The sequence below is a fragment of the Mesoplodon densirostris genome, chromosome 4 (genome assembly GCF_025265405.1).
Source record: "Mesoplodon densirostris isolate mMesDen1 chromosome 4, mMesDen1 primary haplotype, whole genome shotgun sequence".
Lineage (NCBI taxonomy): Eukaryota > Metazoa > Chordata > Mammalia > Artiodactyla > Ziphiidae > Mesoplodon > Mesoplodon densirostris.
The window spans coordinates 136,689,746-136,710,367 of NC_082664.1; the positions used below are offsets into that span (position 1 = coordinate 136,689,746).

General features: G+C 40.6%; 1 protein-coding gene across 2 annotated transcripts in view; it reads left to right on the forward strand.

The window, feature by feature from the left end:
- Positions 1 to 729: 729 nt before the first annotated feature.
- MNS1 (meiosis specific nuclear structural 1) overlaps positions 730 to 20,622 on the forward strand; it is a 103,881-nt gene continuing 83,988 nt past the window's right edge. The window contains exons 1-2 of one of the 2 annotated variants that reach the window (XM_060097300.1): positions 730 to 813; positions 2,535 to 2,685. The gene's annotated coding sequence lies outside the window, so the exon portion shown is untranslated. Of the gene's footprint in view, positions 814 to 1,077; positions 1,096 to 2,534; positions 2,686 to 20,622 lie in introns of those variants that run through there. The other variant, XM_060097301.1, reaches the window with a different exon arrangement.

Sequence of the window (20,622 nt, forward strand, 5' to 3'; positions counted from 1 at the left end):
GAGTATTCAAGTATGCATGCGCTGTGGCCTTCACCAAGCTTTACATCCAACTCAACACCAGCCACAGGAGTCCGCTGGGACAAGTGTGATTGTGGCTGCCAGCCACGCTGAGCCTCCTGAGGGTTTGCTGAAGGAGGACACGACCATCCACCAGAATCAGAGCTCCTCTTGACGTGGCTACCCCAGCTCTCCACACCCAAAGAGGGCTGCCTCTCTCCTCTCGTTTCTCAGTTCTAATTGTCCCCTCTTCCCCCCTCCAAGGGCAGGGAAGCTTGTAGTCCGACTTGCCTTTGGCAGCTGAGATGCGCTCTGACCTTCTCCGGTGGCCCCAGCCCCAGGGCCCTAGACCAAGGCCCAGCTATGCCCAGAGCCCCTCTGCGCAAACGTGCTGTGAGTTTCTGCTCTGCCCGAGCCTTGCCTGGTTATCGCGCCCCTGGAGGGTACACAGGTGTGGCCCACTTCTGTCTGGGCTCCGCCTCCGCTCCGCCCCCGGGTTTACTCTTCCCAGGACGGAAGCCAGGCTGGGCCTGTTTCTGAGAGAAGAGAGGAGTGGTTGAGTGAGCTCGGAACGCTCAGGCCAGGAGCTTCCGAGCCCTCCCCACTGAGGCCCCAGCTCGCCCTTAACTCTGCCTTCACATGGCTCCGCCCCGCCCTCCCGCCTGCACAGAAGGCTCACTCTCCGCGACGCTGCCTGCGACCCAGTTCCGCCCTCCCCCGTCCACCGGAGTAGCGGCTTCAGCCCTGCTGGCGCTTCTGCTCACCCGGCTTCCCCTCGCTGGGCATGTGCAGTGGCCAAAGCCATCTCCTCTCCAGGTCTGCTTGCTTTCTTTTGTCTCCTGTCGCTTATTCCCTTTGGATTTAGGGAGAGAGGGAAAGCATCAGGATGCCAGCACAGCAGCACAGGGAACAGAACAGAGAGGTGCTGGATAACGTGCTTTTCTTCTTAGCTTAAAAGCCTGTCCCACAATTTCCTCTCCATTCTCCCCTCTAGACCTGAATCTTAGCTTCCTGTCTCCAACTTAACCGCCACATCAAGGGGGTTTCTGAAAGTGGCATCTGGATGAAAAGGCAGCCTCTTGGGCACTCCAGCAGCTGGTGAGGCCTTCCTGCCTTCTGATTGTTTAGGTTTCTGTCCGGTGGCAACGGGGGTAGGTAGGGTGGGAAGATGCTCCAAGCCAGGGTACCCTAATGTCCTCCCTCTTGGCTCTAAGGCTTCTTGTCCCTTTGGCCTGGGCAGGCTTTAAGTCACTAATTCTTTAGAGGTATGATATCCTTTTTACCTTTTATTTAAGTTCCTCTATCCCAAAGTTTAGTTTAAGTGAACATTTATATATGGCAAAAATATATGATTCACTTCTAATCCTTTGGTAGATGTGCATTTCACACTGTTTAATGTCACCCTGTTTGAGGTAGGACAATACATCAGGGCTGTGCCCAGTTTCCCTTTTCTACCTTCCAACTACACCACATTCTTATCACCTGCCCTTGGGTGGGGGCCTCCATCTTCTTGTCCGTCTGTCAGGCAGGCACTGGCAGTGCTGATGCTGGCCAGACTGAGCTCCCATTGCTGCCTCAGAACCTCCAGGTACTTTAAAAAAACACCTTGCTTAGGGCTATCTGTGGATTTGGACAGAGGGAAAAGGCTAGAGGAGTGACTTCTTTGCTGTAATCTGCCTCAAACACCTCATATTTGAATGTGTAGGCAGCAAACTCTGGTCTCCTGGCCTGATGATATGACAGCCTTGGGAACCAGTGGTCACAGACCACCCCAGCTTCAGTCTGAGCAAGCAGGGAGGCCATTGGACAGGGTTTCACCTGATCCTTCTCTACTTCCAGCCCCCAAAACCCCCATTAGCTCACGGTTAAGATTCAGGAGATATTCACAGACAAAAATGACATAAAATGTGCAGACGTTAGGTACTTAATATTGATCTCCCCAAAAGAGGTTTAACACCAGTAAAAACTGAAAATAGACTCAAAATCATTTTCATTTTAGAAATTGTCCTATGGAAGCATTTGAATGCATGATAAAGAGTATCCTTCTCAATCTACTAAGCAAATGTAGGATCCGTGAACCCAAGGCTGACTGAGCCTGGAAGCTTTCTCTCCAGCCTGCAGGCCATGGCTCCCTCTAGTGTCCCTGACTCAGCCTTTGTTTCAGGCTTCAAACGCCCAGGGCCTGAGGAGTCTATTTATATGGAGATTCAAAGCCAGGTTCAAGGAACTTCTCTTCCTCTTAACCTTCCACGGTGACTCTTGACCACAGGCATCTCCTCCCTCCATGAGCTCCTTTGTTATTTTCTGTTGCTTACAACTAACATTTTATCATAGTCTGTTTATAAGTTAATTCTTTCATGTCTTTACCAACCCCCCGCCAAAAAAAATCCCACAATATCAGTCATGCAATAAGTATCTAATACTTACTTTAAATTTGGGAATCAGAATATTAGAGTCAATAGGAAAGCTAATATAGCTTCCTTCTTGCACAAAATGGGAAACAGATCCAGAGAACTGCTGCTTTATTTATCCCACAGGTGTCTAATGAAACTTTCAAGTCACTGTGCTGGGAGCTGTGCAGGAGACAGAGGTGCCCAAGAGATGGGCCCAGCTCTCACGGACCTTTCAGTGAAGCATGGAAAATAGGAGTCGTGCCCCAATCATCAAAGGGAGAAACCCACTAGGAAGGTAAAAATAAGCCTGAGGGATCTCAGGTGAGGGAGATGACTGGTCTGCTGTGGGACTCAGGGTGGTTTTATGGAGAAGGTGGTACTTGAGCCCCACCTTGAAGGATCTGGCTATGAGGGAATAGGGGAAAGTGTGGTGGTGTGAAAGCACATTCAGGGAAGAAAACATGAAGGAGAATATTAGAAGCTAGGACCAGAATGCCTCAGGGTCAAATTATAGCAGACTTTGAATGCTGGCCAAAAAGCTTGCACTCTAACCAGTAAGCAGGAAGCACTACAAAGGAAGATTTATAAAAATTTCCAAATTCTTGGGCTTCCCTGGTGGCGCAGTGGTTGAGAGTCCGCCTGCCGATGCAGGGGACGCGGGTTCGTGCCCCGGTCCGGGAAGATCCCACATGCCGCGGAGCAGCTGGGCCCGTGAGCCATGGCCGCCGAGCCTGCGCGTCCGGAGCCTGTGCTCCACAGTGGGAGAGGCCACAACAGTGAGAGGCCCGCGTAACGCAAAAAAAAAAAAAAAAAAAAAAAAATCCAAATTCTTGAACATGTATTGAACTCTTTTTCAAAAGTGAATTCTCCATCCTTGGAGGTTTAAGGACCAACTGGATGTGCTTTTATCCACCTATCCACTTATGATTTATAGAGATTCACAAAGAGGATTCATGCATGGACTAGGTAACTGCTATGGTTACTTCTTTTTTTTTTTTTTTTTTTTTTGCGGTACACGGGCCTCTCACTGCTGTGGCCTCTCCTGTTGCGGAGCACAGGCTCCGGACGTGCAGACTCAGCGGCCATGGCTCACGGGCCCAGCCGCTCCGCGGCATGTGGGATCCTCCCGGACCGGGGCACGAACCCATGTCCCCTGCATCGGCAGGCCGACTCTCAACCACTGCGCCACCAGGGAAGCCCCGCTATGGTTACTTCTGATTGAGATTACAAAATCAGGATTTTGGAACTAGAAATTGACCCTAACATCACAGGAGGGAAGACTGAATTTGTATTTAGTAGGTGCTAAATGTATGCTTCCACAATTAATGAATGACATGAACAGAGTTATGCTTTAGGGAAAGGAATTTGGCTGCAATGTTTAAACTAGATTAGCAAGAAGGGAGAGACTGGATATAGGGAGACTGCTTAGGGCACTGTTATTCATTTTCAAGGCCTAAACTAGGTTAGTGGAGATGGGAATGGAAAGTAGATAGACATGGTGGATGTAGAATCAGGATGACTACTTTGTTGTAGTTATCTGTGACTCTCTTCCTCAATGGATTGAAAATTCCATGGGAGCAAGGAGTGTATCTTATTTGACTTTCTATCCCCATTGCCTAACAATGACTAGCACATCTAAGTGCTCAGCAGGTATTGAATGAGGTTGTGGAGTCAGTGGTGCCTGGCTGAATGAGTAAGTAGTTGAGATGGTATCACTTGAGGGGCACTGGATATCCAAGCTGCTGGACAAGGGGCAGCCAGAGTCCCTGGATCTGAGCCCAGGACTTGGGTGATCCTGGGGCAGAGGGAACACAGGACACAGCATCTGTCTCTACTTCCTCACTCTCCATGCCAGGCAGGACTTCATCCCCACAGCCCCGCCAGAAATTTTCACATTTAGGTCACCCCACCCTTGCCCTGCCTTCCCTCTTTGACTTAACTTCTCATCAGCATTTGACACAGCTGACCATTTCATTCTTGGAATATTCCCTTCACTTAACTTCCAAGACATTACTCTGCTGGTTTTCTTCCTACCTTAGTGATGGCCCCTTTCATTCTAGGCATTTTGGCTTAACCTCCTATTCCCAATCTTTAAATCAATGGTTCTAAGTCTTAGCTGCACATAAGAATCACCAGGAGCTTTTTTTTTTTTTTAACATCTTTATTGGAGTATAATTGCTTTACAAGGGTGTGTTAGTTTCTGCTTTATAACAAAGTGAATCAGCTATACATACACATATATCCCCATATCAACTCCGTCTTGAGTCTCCCTCCCACCCTCCCTGTGCCACCCCTCTAGGTGGTCACAAAGCACCGAGCTGATCTCCCTGTGCTATGTGGCTGCTTCCCACTAGCTATCTATTTTACATTTGGTAGTATATATGTGTCCATGCCACTCTCTCACTTTGTCCCAGCTTACCCTTCCCCCTCCCTGAGTGCTCAAGTCCATTCTCTACATCTGTGTCTTTATTCCTGTCCTGCCCCTAGGTTATTCAGAATCTTTCTTTTTTTTTAGATTCCATATATAAGTGTTAGCATACAGTATTTGTTTTTCTCTTTCTATCTTACTTCATTCTGTATGATAGTCTCTAGGTCCATCCACCTCACTACAAATAACTCAATTTCGTTTCTTTTTATGGCTGAGTAATATTCTATTGTATATATGTGCCACATCTTCTTTATCCATTCATCTGTCGATGGACACTTAGGTTGCTTCCATGTCCTGGCTACTGTAAATAGTGCTGCAATGAACATTGTGGTACATGAACTCTTTTTTTAAATAAATTTATTTATTTATTTATTTATATTTTTGGCTGCCTTGGCCGTTGCTGCGCGTGGGCTTTTCTCTAGTTGTGGCGAGCGGGGGCTACTCTTTGTTGTGGTGCACAGGCTTCTCATCGGGTGGCTTCTCTTGTTGCAGAGCACAGGCTCTAGGTGCATGGGCTTCAGTAGTTGTGGCACTCGGGCTCAGTAGTTGTGGCTCGCGGGCTCTAGAGCGCAGGCTCAGTAGTTGTGGCGCACGGGCTTAGTTGCTCCACAGCATGTGGGATCTTCCTGGATTGAACCCGTGTCCCCTGCACTGGCAGGCAGATTCTTAACCACTGTGCCACCAGAGAAGTCCCTGAGTAAATGTTTTTGTCATTTCTCCACATCTAATCCATCATCAAATTCTGATAGTTTCATTTCTAAATTACATTCTAGACCCAACCACTTCCCATCACCTCTGCCACCACCATTCTCAGCCCTCACTGTTCCACAGCCATGGCTTCCCGACTGTTCTTCCTGACTTCACTCTTGCTGCTTTACAGCTCACACAGCCCTTAAAGGGTTCTTCAAAAACTTACATCATATTTCTTCCTCTTTAAAAATCTGTCCAGTGGCTTCCTATTATATATAGAACAAAATTCAAACTCTCTAGTCTGGCCTTCAAGGTTCTTTGTGATCTGACCTTTCCTACTATCCAACCTTTCCCTCACTCTCCCCTTTATTCACTCTCTTCTTGCTGTGCCTCCTTTTTGCTGTTTGTGATAGCCTTTGCCTCGCAGGCTCTTTGCCTAAATCTTCATGTGGCTTGATGCTTACAGTGTTCAGATCTCTGCCCACGTGCTATCTCTTTAAAAGAGTCTTTGCTGACCTAGCCTCTCACAGCTAAAACGGTCACTATCCCTCCCCGCAGTGGTCCTCTATTTTAACCTTGCTTTATTCTCTTCTTAGCTCTTATTATTATCTGAAATCATGGTATTTGTTTATTTCTGTCTCCCCCTCCCCCCCAGGAGGAGACAGGGGACTTGTCTGTTTTGTTTATTACCATTAGTTTCTCAGTAATTATCTGTTGAATGAATTGTTAAATCCAGACTTGGAATTCAAACTGATAGTGAAGCAGACTGTACTACCAAGTTGTCACCGTGAGGTAGATGAATAATCTCAGCACGAGGCATAATTAATTAAAGACTCTATCAAAGGTGTTTTAGGAGAGTCTCTGCCTTAGCCGGTAGGCAGGCTGTCTGCCCTAAACTTCCTTTCTTCCTCTAGTCATGGTGTCTGAAACTCTCCCATTGGCAATTCAGATTCATGCCTCTATGTTGGAAGGTTTTCACCTCCTCTTGAATTCTCTACCAAAATTCAAATGCCTTCAGCATGTGTTATTGGCTAATAAAAGATTTGGAAAAAAGGATTTTCTGAGAGATCAGACCAAGAACAGAAGGGACTAAAAGCAGAGGGAAGGCAGCTGATGGCCATACTAAATTTTCTTCACCGTGCTATAATGCCTTTGACAGAGTCACTGGAGGGAATCAGTCCTATAGAAAGCTGGATTGCTATAGGCCTTAACAAAAGACTTTCTGTGTGGATTCCAGTGGGACTAGCAACCTCCGAATCTCTCCCTCTCCCGTGTACTTCCTGTTCCACTCCGCAATCCCCAGTATAATTTCCTGCATGTGGGGGCTTGACAGTTTGGTAGTCTACCCTCCTGATTGTTTTTCTATCACAGTAAATCAACCAGCCCAACCTATATCCTTAAGAAAATAGTGATTTTTAAATGCCTAAACAATATGTTATAGTATTCTTAAATGCTAGTTGAAAACATTTCCTTATTATAAGGTAATACTTATATTTTAATAACATGTTAGAAACAAAGAATTTAATTTCCCTAGTATTCAAATTTGGGTTCCCTGAGAAGTAGACTCAGAGATGGAGATTAGCATGCAGAGCATGTAGCAGGGAGCACTCTTGGGATCAACATTTGTGGAAGGGAAGGAGGCAGGACTGGGCAGAGGGAAAAGCTGAGATCAGTGCAGCTTCCACAAAGGCCTCAGCTCAGCCCCTGGAGAGCTCTTCAGAAGAGCTGGGATGGCCCCTTAGAGTTGACTCCCCTTGCAGTGAGGAAGCTAGGGTTTCAAACTCCCACATCAGACAGACATTGGATTCAAGGTGATACCCTGTGAGAGAGGGGGCTGTGTGGCCAAGGGCAATTTCTGGAGAGGACTGACAGCTGAGGGTTATCTAGTGACAGCACTCCTAACATCTAGGAAAATAAGTCCTTAGACCAGAATACAGATCTGGGCAACACAACACAGCATCCATTACACCTAGTGTTTTCATGTTAATGTCGCTTTTTGGTTGCTAACATTATTCTGGGTATCTATATTGCGAGGCAGTTTGATTAATTATGTACTAAGAATCTCCCTCCACTGAGTTGGCTTTACTACTGAGGAATCTTTTCTTGTTCATGCTGTGCTTCTGAAATACTTTCACTTTTCTGTCCATAACATGTGCTATATTCATATGCAGACGAGAACTTTGTTTTTTGATGTTGTTGTCATTCTTATTTAACATTTTGTGAAGCACTCACAGGATGTACGAGGGTTCTCAGATTGTTTCTTGGCCATCTGCAGTGGCCAGTCCGGATGATTAGAAAAGTAAGATTCGACTCTCATTAATCCTGCAGACTCATTTGAATCCATGTCCCAGAATTTTCTTTAAAATAAATAAATAAAACCCTCAGCCTAGATGATGTTGGAGGAACTAATTACCCAGGCTTCCCATTATAGTTTTGTCTGTGTAAGGACTGCCAACTGGGGCCCTGAGTAAGCGTAATTGAGAATTAATGTGTTCTGCAGCTCAGAGATGGGAAATAAAACTGAGATGACCCATATAAAGGAAAAAAAGATGATTCTTATCATGTAATTGAGGCAATAAGGACCCATGATTGTTGGCTTTATTGCTCAGGCCTAGCACACGGACAAAGACAAAAGGACCTTCTTTCTGCTATGGTTTTTCAATCTGGCAAATTTGGTCTCTGAAATAAGACTAAATTATACCTTGTTCATCTCTGCAAAAACATGGACATGAAAGAGCAAGGAAGTTATACTTAGTAAGTTCAACACATGTCCCAGCGAGCATTAAGCAAATAATAGATTCTTATTTGAGATGGTCTACTTGTCTGGAATTCTAATATTGTGGTTGGGACTAGGAGTTGGTATCAGGTGCATCATGGGCCTATATCCCTCTCCCTGCACTACTCCCAGCAACTGAGGATGATGAGGGAAGTTCCATTTTTCCTTGCAGCTTTGGTTTATTGCTAGGGAGGCTCTACTCAGTGTTTTTGTTTGGATGGCAATATAGTCCCATGGCTTGGCATGTGACTCTGAAATCCTGGCTTCATAACTTAGTAGTTGTATTATGTTAGCCATCCTAAACTATCTGCTCTGATCCTCAGTTTCTTCCTCTCTAAATTTACAATGACCAGAGTTCCTACTCCTAGAGTTGTTAAAATAATTAGACAATGCATGTGAAGTGCTGATGGTGCATAGTAAAACCAGTAAATATTAGGTATTATTGTTTGCTCAGAATGAGTTCACAGGTATAAGATTAGGTTGAGAGTCACTTGGACAATTTCTGGGACAAAGAAAGGGGCAGATAGATTTGGTTGAACTACTAATTCTTTTAATATATACAATTAAGTAAATAAAATAGCAACAAAGAAGTTTCCATGCAGAGTTGAAACCAATGAGATAAATTCCCTCTTTAAAGTTAGATCTAACTGTGGGAGCTGGATTAGATAATTTATTGGTAGCAAAGGTAATATTAAATGTTAAGTTAGGAGTGGCCATTGCTGTCATTGCAAGTCCAGGAATAGCCATTTCTGTCCATCACAAAAGATATAAGTCAGTCAAGGAATTGTATTTTCCTATACCAAAAAACCCTCCCTAGCTGAGCAGAACAAGATGTAGACTCACCAAACTCAACAACCTGCTTTTCTCACAAGAAAGCATAAGACTTAAGAACAGAATTTTAAATTTTGGTCTGGTAGCCAACTTAGGCTTTGCTCCACTAAGGTATTATTATTATTATTATTATTATTTTTGTGGTACGCGGGTCTTTCACTGTTGTGGCCTCTCCCGTTGCGGAGCACAGGCTCCAGACGCACAGGCTCAGCGGCCACAGCTCATGGGCCCAGCCGCTCCGCGGCATGTGGGATCTTCCCGGACCGGGGCACGAACCCGTGCCCCCTGCATCGGCAGGCGGACTCTCAACCACTGTGCCACCAGGGAAGCCCTACTAAGGTATTATTAACTGAGTAGGAAAAACGGGTCTCTGTAAAACGTAAAATGTTTCTAGCACGCGTATTCCTTAATCTAGGTATTTTATTTGGAAATTTTAAACTTCTGTGTTAGATTGCCTGTTGATTTTTATGTTTAAGAGAAGTGTTTCTTCCATATCATGTTGTCTTTTCTAGTTGAATTTGCCCTGTCTTTATTCACTCAACAAATATTTATTGAAGGGCCACTATGAACCAGTTAGGTAGTAGGTGGGTGTTCTGAGTGGAGGTAAAAGGAGGAGGATAAAAATGGTTAACAGGCAAATGTCTTTGAAAATTCTATTGAAAATGTGTATTATTTTTATACTTTACATTCATGTGTCTGAATGAACTCATCTCTATGCTTCCTTAGAGTTGGGACCACATCTCCATAGTATTTTGGTAAAATTTCTGTTATCTCTGACAAGCATCCACTTGACACATTTGCTAAGGGATGCTAAAAGATTGTTGTAGTCAGTAGAGGGAGACAGTGACCCTAAGGGCAACGTGATTACCAGTAATATAGTTTCTCTGATTGGAAGAAAGTTAGCAACAGGTATAAATGCAACCTGAATAAATGATACAATTTGTGGATCTGTTTCTAGACATCAAGCTTTAAGAAAGTTTGAGGAGTTAAGTTTTAATTATTTAAAACAAAACACAAGAAAATCAAGCTGCAATAATCAGAAAAAGGAAAAATGGAATAGAGAGAAAAGGGAAGTTAAAATGAAAACCATAGCTTCTCTCTGAAATTATAACAGTGTTGGTAAAGGCTTTGGTATCTTGCCCACTACAGGTGAGAATAATTTCTAAAATATAAAGTCAAGGTTTCACTGAAGGCATCCGGAAAGATTAGCATCCAGTAGAATTGAAAGGAATCAAGTTTAGTTTTTTATTTATTTATACTGCATTCTTCTATTGCTTCTTCCATCCTACTTCCTTTCATTTAAGGGAATCTTAAATAATTTGTTTTGGCTTTTCTGTGAAGACTGTGAGAGGGGAATGCAGGGCTCTACCCATAACCTCCTGAATCAGACCATCTGGAGAGTGTGATTCATTCACCTGCACATTTTTTTTGGTAGTAAGATAAACATAACATGAAATTTACCATCTTAACCATTTTTTAGTGTACAGTTCATTGGCATAAGTATATTCACATTGTTATGCAACCATCACCACCATCCATCTCCCAAACTCTTTTCTTCTTGCAAAACTGAAAAGTCTTGGCCCATTAAACAATAACTCTCTGCTCTTGTCTCTTCCCCCAGGCCCTGGCAACCACCATTCTACTTTCTGGCTTTATGACTTTGTCTATTCTAGGTATCTCATGCAAGTGGAATCAGACAATATTTGTCCTTTTGTGAGTGGCTTATTTCACTTAGCACAATGTCTTCAATGTTCATCCAGGTTGTAGCATGTGTCAGAGTTTCATTTCTTTTTAAAAGTGAATAATATTCCCTCGAATGTAAATGTCACATTTTGTTTATCCATTCATCCATCTGTGGACACTTGGGCTGTTTCACCTTTTGCCTATTGTGAATAATGCTGCTATGAATTTGGGTGTACAAATATCTCTTCAAGACCTGCTTTCAGTTATTTTGGGTATATGCCTAAAATTAGGATTGCTGGATTGTATGGTAATTCTATTTTAATTTTTTAAAGGAAGAACCAAACTGTTTTCCATGGCAGCTACACCAATTTATATTCCCACCAACACAAGAGTTTTGATTTCTCCACATCCTTGCCAACAATTGTTGTTTACTTGTTTTGTTTTATTAATAGTAGTTATCCTACTATGTGTGAGATGATATCACACTGTGGTTTTGATTTGCATTTCCCTAATGATTAGTAATGCTGAGCATCTTTTCATGTGCTTGTTGGCCATTTGTATCTCCTTGAAGTGTCTATTCAACTCCTTTGCCCATTTTCAAAATTGGTTGGGTTTTTGTTGTTGTTGAATTGTATGAGTTCTTTATATATTCTGGATATTGACCCCTTATCAGATATATGATTTGTAAATATTTTATCCCATTCGCTGGATTGCCTTTTCACTCTGTTGATTGTGTCTTTTGATGCACAGAAGAGTTTTATTTTTATGTAGTCCAATTTATCTATTTTTTCTTTTGTTACCTGGGCTTTTGGTGTCATGTCCAAGAAAACACTGTCAAATCTAATGTCATGAACTTTTTACCCTATGTTTTCTTCTATGAATTTTACAGTTTTAGCTCTTAGGTTTAGGTCTTTGATTCATTTTGGATTAATTTTTGTGTATGGTATAAGGGAAGGGTCCAATTGATAAAACTGAATTCCCATTCAGGATTAAAACTCTTCACAAACAAGGGAATAAAACACCTACAGTGTGAAAAATAGTTTCCAATGTGTAACTTTTATATTACAGCATATACAGTATAATTTCTGTTAAAGATTTGTAAGTATATATGTGCACGGTTCACTAAAGTGTTAATAGTCATAATCTCTGGGTAAAGAAATATAGTGTTCTGTTCTTATATTTAGTTATCTATATTCTTACTTTCTAACAATGTACATATAATGCTTTTGCAGTAATAAAGCAAAAAACAAACAAAATCTGCAGCAAACATCATACTTAGAGGTGAGATGTCAAACATATAAGTTAAGGTGTCCCCTATTAGTTCTTCTATTTGTCATTTTATTGTAGATTCTAGCCAGTTCAATAAGGAAGGGAAAATTTTTAATGGTATAAGGAGAGGAAAGAAAAGCAAAAAAATGTTTATAAACATGGAAACTCAAGAGATAACAGAAATGATTATAATTTTAAATGGAATTCAGAAAGACTAGTGGATGTAAAGTCAATATGCAGAAACAATTTGCATTCTTATATAACAGCAATAAGCAGAAAATTAATTTTGTAAAAGATACAGTGCTGGATGTCTATTTGTCCCTCCAGATTTACTCTCTACTCTTGTCCATACTTGGTAATGCCTTATTGACTAGTGATAAGAGGCTCCCTTATTCTTTGGCTTCTCATTAGTTTAAGCAGCAGGAGATCAAGGAAGGGTGAAAGAGGGTGGGGATTATATTGCCTCACCTCTCTTCCTGTGAGGTTGTTCCTGGCTGGCTGTATCCCTTGACCAAAGGTCCCAGCTCCCATCAAAGTAGCAGTTTTTTACTTTGGGTTCTGGAAAATTGTCTCTTCCCCTTGCCTTTAGGGTTAGGAGTGGTAACGGTTCCCCTCAGTACTGTACAATTTCTGGTTTCTTTAAACCCTGCTTACATCTTTGTAAATGACCCAAATGAGCTGCTCTTTCCTACTTGGACCTTAAATGATATAGATATTATTTGTGACAGCAGCAAAGAAGTTAAAGTAACTAGGAATAAACCTAACAAAAAGAGGCACAAGATCTTTATAGAGAAAATTACAAAACTTAATTAAAAGATTTTTAAAAAGACATTCTAGGGATGTACAATGTACATGGATGGGAGGACATACTATCATAAACACACAGGGTTTTCTCCAAATTGATCCACAGATTCAGTGAAGTTCCAATCAGTTGTTTTTTTTTTTCATGGAACTTGGCAAGGGAAATCTAAGTTTATATATATGAACTGAGGGCAGAGAATGGCCAAGGAAGTTTGAAGAACAGCAAATCTGGTCAAATATTATTATAATTTTACATAATAATAGTACTATATAAAAGTATTATAGGAAACATATAATAATTAAATAACCATGAAATTGGTACACTGTAAATTATTAGGGAAAGACAATGATGCTGGGACAATGGTTATCCATATGGATAAAAGAATAATAAAATTGTATTCTTATATCACATTATATAAAAGATATGTAAATTCTAGGTGAATTATAGATGGATCATGAAAAGCTTTATGAACTCACATTATTAAAGGATTGTTTAAATAAGGCAACCCCCCCCATAAGACATAAAGGAAACAATTGATAGCTTTGACTACATTGGACTTAAAATTTCTGTGCATTAGAAGGGATCTTAGAGAAAGTAAAAATATAAGCCAGAGCTTGGAGAAAACAAAGTAGATATATGTGTACTACCATGTAATTTCACAAGCACAGTGTAGAATTAAAAGCTATTTGCAGAAGTATGGCTCAGTTTTATCATTAAAGCATGCAAAATAATATCACATTTTTTTCAGAGATTGAATTGATTCATGGTATTAAAAGTATAAAGACATGCATGAGAATGATCAATGCTATTAAATACAGAATAGTGTTATCTCTTGAAGGACAAAATGAGACAGGGTGATGTTTACAAGTGCACAAGACAGCTTCCATAGTTTTTCTTATGTTGTATGAAAACATGGGTGTCATATTATTCTCCATACCTTTCTGTATGTCAGAAATATTACCAATGCAAGTGGACATGATATAAAAGTAGAAACTAGATACCAGCAATCAAAGTTCAAGAGACTAAAAGTTGTGGGATTTAAGTTTTAAAATCTAAACTATATATGACTGTAATATTTAAGGGGAAAGTAGGAAAATAAAGCATTGTTTAAATGAATAGATGTTAAAAGGAGGATAACATAAAATATTTCCTTATTAACAGGAAATCGAAACTATGGGTTTTTTTTTTTTGTTTTTATTTTTTTGCTAGAAAATTTACCAACATCTTTTCTACTAGTAATTCAATGTTGACCCAAGGTAAAGGCTATTTATGGAAACTCAGAAGCCAAAGAAGAATAAGAAAAACATAATGGAATTAGATGAAGTAGGTGTGGACAGAACTAAAATCCCTGATCAGATGTCCTTGCGCGCTTCAGAAATTGGTAAAGAATTTCACAAAACCACTGTCTATCATTTTATAAAACTCTGGTAGAGTTTCTGCTGAGGTTCTGAATGCAAAAAAAAAAAGTCAGCACAAAGACTTTTTTTTAATGGAAAAGAACGGCCTTAGTATTATAATATGTCTGTCAAGTCAAATTCCTTGCCCAGGAAGCTATTGAACCTCTTTTGAAAGGATTAATTTGCAAATCTTAAAAATAGTGTTGGACTTAAAATCAACATGAATTGGTGAAGATTAGAATCTGTCAGTTGAATCTAATTTTCTTCTGTGATAGGTCTGTTAAAGGGCAGCGACAGTGTAATTAATTGCTTGAGGCTGAGAAACCCAATTAATCTTTAAGCTGACTTTTATTTCATATAATGTTAGTGCTAGAAGAGGCCTCAAGGAACATCTAGACTACTCTGTTCATTTTATAGATGAGGAAACACACATCAGGGAGGTTAAATGATTTGTTCAAGGTCAAAGATACTGTCTGTCCTTGCCACTGAGTCCTGTAAAGAGGTTCATATTGCATCCTTAAAGCTTTTATGAGTTTCTTTCTATCTGATCATGAAATATTATTTGAACATGGGTTTTTCTGGGAATTCATCTCATGAATATCTCCTTGGAAGGATTTCCAAGCCTCCATTTTTAAAATTTGAAGCCTGCTCCATAATGTTTATGCAGCAAAGGGGGAGTGGGGAGGGGCCATGTCCTCGTCTACACACTCCTGGAGACAGAGGAGCAGCCCTGTGTGGACTTGTGGAAAAACAGGGGTCCCAAATTGACGGTGTGAGTGACACCTAATCCTGATGGTAACTTGCAAGCCATGCCATCCCTTAAGGATTCTATGGGCCTGACTGTAAGACGTAAGTAGAAAAAGCTAGTATGCAGAGTATTTTTCGAGAAGTTATCAGTCTGGTAGCTATGATAACAAAGATGACATATGAGAAGATCAGCAGAAATGAGACAGCTACTGTAATTGTGGAAAGCATGGAGGCATGCCTTGTGTCAGTGTGGCAGCCACGAGGTGTTCTGCTCAAATCTCCCTTTAAGAGAACCTGCTGCAAGGGTAATGGGTGTCCAAGAACCTCCAGTTGCTGTGCATTTGGATCTCAGCAGCATTCATGCTGAGCCCTCGCTCTCCTGAAGCTGCTCCCAGCCAATGCCTGAGCATGGCTGGGTGTTTTGGGCCCAACATGGGACACCTCTAATGCAGAGTCTTTGCTTGGGGACTCCACATTGGCCTGGCAGAGACTTTCTCAATTGTGCTGCAGTTTGAGGCTCCTCCATTTTTGTTTCCTCTCTCCTTTTACAGGTGTCAGATCTGTAGCAGTTCTGAAGGCTCTCCCTGCTTACCTCTACTTCCCCTCCTCTTTCATCCTTTATAGACCCTTCCCAAAATAAATGCCTTGACAGACCAATTCTGTCTTGGCCTCTGCATCTCAGAAGACCCTAGCTGATGCAGAGTATAACAATTGCCCTGGTTGATGCCAAGGAGGGATAAAAAAAATAACTTGAAAAAGAATTAGGATCCTACTCTGCTGGTGAGGGCGGCATAGTAATTGTTTCTGTTTGGTTGTTGTCGTTCCCATTATTATAATTCCTTAACTGTGCTCCTTCATGAAAAAATTCCATGTTTCATAGATTCTAAGCTATCCTTTTTTTTTCATTTTAACCTTTCTGAAATTGGGATAGGTCTTAAAATTTATGATGTGCCAATTTAATTGGCATGTTTTTTTTCTTCTTTACTGATGAATAAAATAACGGTGCATCCTACCACTGATGTATTGTAGATTCAGTAAAATACATTAGCTTAATTCAGGTCACCAGATGCTAGGTACTATAATGGATTTTAAAGAACTAAGGGGCTGGATTAGACTTAGTGGGCTGTAATTTTGCTATTTCTTAGGTATATCTATGAGGAAAGGAAAACCCTAAGGAACAGGATTGTATTATACAGAGATGTACAGCAGATAACTGTTGCCATGGGTATATTAATATAGAGAAGACTAGAGATCCAGTGAAACATTAAGTAATCATAGAAAGCAAGGGAATATATTCTTTCACTTCTGGCTCTATTCATTCCTTTATTCTTCCTTTTTTGGCTACTTTTATGACTGATAATTCCTTGCAGGCCATAGTCACCTTGTTTTCCTGGTTATTCTGTCATTCTCCCCGGAGTATCTTGTATACTGAAACCTGTGATAATAAAGGTTTTCCCCTCTATGTGTTGAACCCCATGTTGGTATGTGGGCAAGAAGCACTGCATGGAAGACCAAGCAAATTTAGTAAGCTTACTAACAGTCTCCAGGAAGATGGGTTAGATGGAAGGATCTGTTGCCTGGGATCCCATAAATGTATCTGCATATCTAAAATTGGAATCCTTGGCACTGACTGCTTCTAAAATTAGGATTGAAACCATTGTTTCCCTTCTCTCCAGGCACAGCCTTTATGCCTGGATAAGTTTCCCCTAGCACTCCCCATTTCCAAAATGGGGAAGTCTCTACCTCTGAAAAAACATAATTGTTATTCCTTATCTGGACACAAATCAGAGTACTGGATACTCAGTAAATAGTTGCTATTCTTGTTCTATAAATCCTATGCAGAACATAAACTGTGTAATGTATATACCATTAGTATATTACATATTTTATTATGTATAAATTAAAAGTGTGTTATGTAATCTATGATCTATTGTTAACATATGCATTTTATTATAGCCATTAATTATAATGCATATTTTAACAAAACTGAAGGTTAGGTTTGCATAGGAAAGAATAAATGAGGATCATCTTGATATACTAATCCATAGTCGTTAAAAGGACTGGTATAGTTTGTGGAAAACATTCCATAAAATGAGAAATTTGCTATAATTCAGAAGTGAAGAGCATCTCCCTAAGATTGGGAAAGAGAGGCAATGTGATCTAATTCAGTAGTTTTTAAACTTTTTTGAGCTTGACCCATAGTGAGAAACACATTTTACATCATGATCCAATATATACATGCATTCTTTCTTTCAATAACTGAAGTTTCACAAAACAATACCCATCTTACTAGATTTGATGCCCTCTAATATTTTTCAGGCTATTCTATTTCTATTTAAATACTGTTCGTGATCCACAGTTTGAAAAATTCTGAACTCATGAAAAGAGCATGAGCTGGGGAGACAGACTTGGTACAAAACTCTGTCCCACTATTGGCCCTGTCTGTGAACTTGGCAAGTTGTTTCTTCTGAATCTTGTTTTCTGCATTTGTAAAACGAACTGGGTTGTTCTGATGATTATAGACAATTATATACGAAGTGACTGGCATGTAGTAGGTGCTCAATAGATGATAAGGTACCAGGATAATACTTTCTAATATTAACTGTTTTCCACTACATTTCCGTATACACGTTGCCATCTATTACCTCAAGGTAAGCTTGTTACAGAATTTCTGGACCATTCTTTTCTGTTAGCTCTATCACTTGATGGATACAGCTTCTCTCTTTCTCTCTTTCCCCCTCACACTCCCTACTCCTCCCTCCCCTCCAGCAATGGACCTACCTAGCAGGGCTGGGTCTGAGGACAGGACAATGGAAACAGCCCTGTACCAGTACTTCTCTGCCTGGCTTCAAGTTCCGGAAGCCAGCTTGGGTCCTTTGACTCCCTCCGCAGGGGGCTGCCTTCTTCATCTGCCATTCCTCCTGGAGGGTTATTGTGTCCCTCTTCCTCCCCTAGGACCTTAGAGTTACTCCTCAGGTTCTGAGTGCCCAGTCATTCTCCTTTCCTGTGAGGGTGCTTAGGCTCCCCCCAAATCACCTCTCCCTGGCCTGCCCTCCAGCCCTCCAGACACACCCACATTTCTCTAGGTACATAGCTGACGTGCTATCATTTACTTTAATCATTCCTTTATCATTGCATATTTCAATCACCCCTCATTTTTTGCTAAATTAGAAAAATTTACAATGAATATAATAATGCACTTAGTGGTTTGTAAGTTGGAATCATGTTAATTTTTAATTAGAAAAAATTGCCATAAATGTACCAAATTTGATCAAATTAGGCACTTTTTCTAAAGCTAAGAAATGAAAAAAATACCTTTATAAAGGTAATTTACATATATATTAATATGTATACATATACTTTTAAAAATCATTAAGAGTTTTATAATTCAGAAGCGGATGTCTCTGCTCTTCACAATGAATTAAGTGTGGTCATCTTTGCTTCACCACTAACCAAATTACAGTCTCTGTGCACTGTAACACTGGACAAATCCCTAAGCAACTGTTATTTCATATCACAAGTTCCATACCCTGTTTATGTATACATGATTTTTTGTATATTCCAATCCCCTATTTTACTACTAATTTATATCACTTTCATTCAATTCTGTGCCTATTCCTGTTTGTCTCTACTCTTTCTCCTATGCTTAGAATTTGACATTCAAGGCACAAAAAAGGACAATTGAGGCAATTATCTGGATGAAGGTAATTTTTTCCCAATTATATGGTATTTTAACAAAAGTGGCTTTTTACAAAATTACCTAGATAAAATTGTGTTCGTATCTACAACGAATAAGCCTTCTTTCTGTGTAGTGTTCCCCAGCCCTGGAAATGAGTATATAGCAATTCTGCAGTTATTTTCCAGTTTTACTTCAGAATTTACAAAGTCAGCAACTTCCTGGTCCCTGTAGACTTGGTGGGTGAGGGTGCCAGAGCAAGAGTGAAAGTGGGAGAGCAGGAGAGGAAGAGACCCACTACTCTAGGTGTAAATGGGGCAACAAATAAGCCATTTAATAGTGCCCTTCCCCCCACCCCAAACAATTATGTGACACTTGATCCCATCCTCACATAGTCAATGTGATTCCCAGCTTATGGTGGCTAAAATATCTAGAAACAGATTTCATTGTCTTAACAGAACAATCAGATTCAACACATGGAAGCTGGCCTATTCTGAATCAACCAGAACGTAGTCATTTCCTAACTGCATATAACAGAGAAAAAGTACCAAAGGAAGTTATATACGATGAAACCATTAAATGCAGATTTGCCACAAGGCAAGTTGGTAATGCTTGAACGTTATGAAGTGCAAAAACTGCACAAGCACATTATATTTTAAACACTTCATCTATTTAACAAACTATGTATGCTCTTCAGCTAAATAAGATGAATTGAGATTCAAGAGGCAGCACCGTACTGGCAAATCTCATCCTAAAGGCATCCATTAATATAAATCAACAGTAGCAATTTGGTTTGATCATTTATTTGCAAGAATCATTAAGGTTTATTAGCATAATTATTCCCTGTGGGATTTCATGTCAAGGAAATGAAAAATGGCATTATCAATATTTAAAAGATAAGTGTGTAATGTTCAGAGTACTTAAACAGTCATCTGCAGGTGGTGTGTCCAGCTGCAGCAAATTAGATTAGATTTGGGCATTTTTCTGAACAAAAGAAAAATTGTTTTGTTCTAATTGCTTCATTTTATAAAGCAATACGATTTTGTAAATAATTTCTCCTGCATAGTTAGAACTTACAGTGTGTACCTATTTTTTTTTTTTTTTTTTCTTTTTGCGGTATGCGGGCCTCTCACTGTTGTGGCCTCTCCCGTTGCGGAGCACAGGCTCCGGATGCGCAGACCCAGCGGCCATGGCTCACGGGCCCAGCCGCTCCGCGGCATATGGGATCCTCCCAGACCGGGGCACGAACCCGTATCCCCTGCATCGGCAGGCGGACTCTTAACCACTGCGCCACCAGGGAGGCCCGTGTGTACCTATTAACAAGCCTTATTTCATATCAGCACCTCCGATATGTTCAACCCTTTTATGTTGTAACTATTGGGGAACACTAATCAGTATAATCCATCATTTATTATCAGGGAAAGCTTTTTCTCTCTAGTAATCTAGACCTTTAGTCTAGACCTGTAAGTGAAAAGCTATATCCCAAAGGGAAATGAACCAGGAGATTTCCCCTTAATTCTGGGAAGGCATAAATCCGTCCTTAACAATGAAATATCGTTTATAATAGTAATAATTTATCATGAGACATCTTTAAATGTGATAAAATTTTTTAAATATATATTTTTAATTTATTTATTTTATTTTTTACTTTTGGCTGTGTTGGGTCTTCGTTGCTTCACGCGGGCTTTCTCTAGTTGCAGCGAGCGGGGGCTGCTCTTCGTTGTGGTGCACGGGCTTCTTATTGAAGTGGCTTCTCGTTGCGGAGCACGAGCTCTAGGCATGTGGGCTTATAATTGTTTTTTCAAAAAGCCATACAATGGAATATTATTCAGTGATAAAAACAAATGCTCTATCAAGCCATGAAAAGACACGGAGGAACCTTAAATGCATATTACTAAGTGAAAGAAGTCAGTCTGAAAAGACTATATACTGT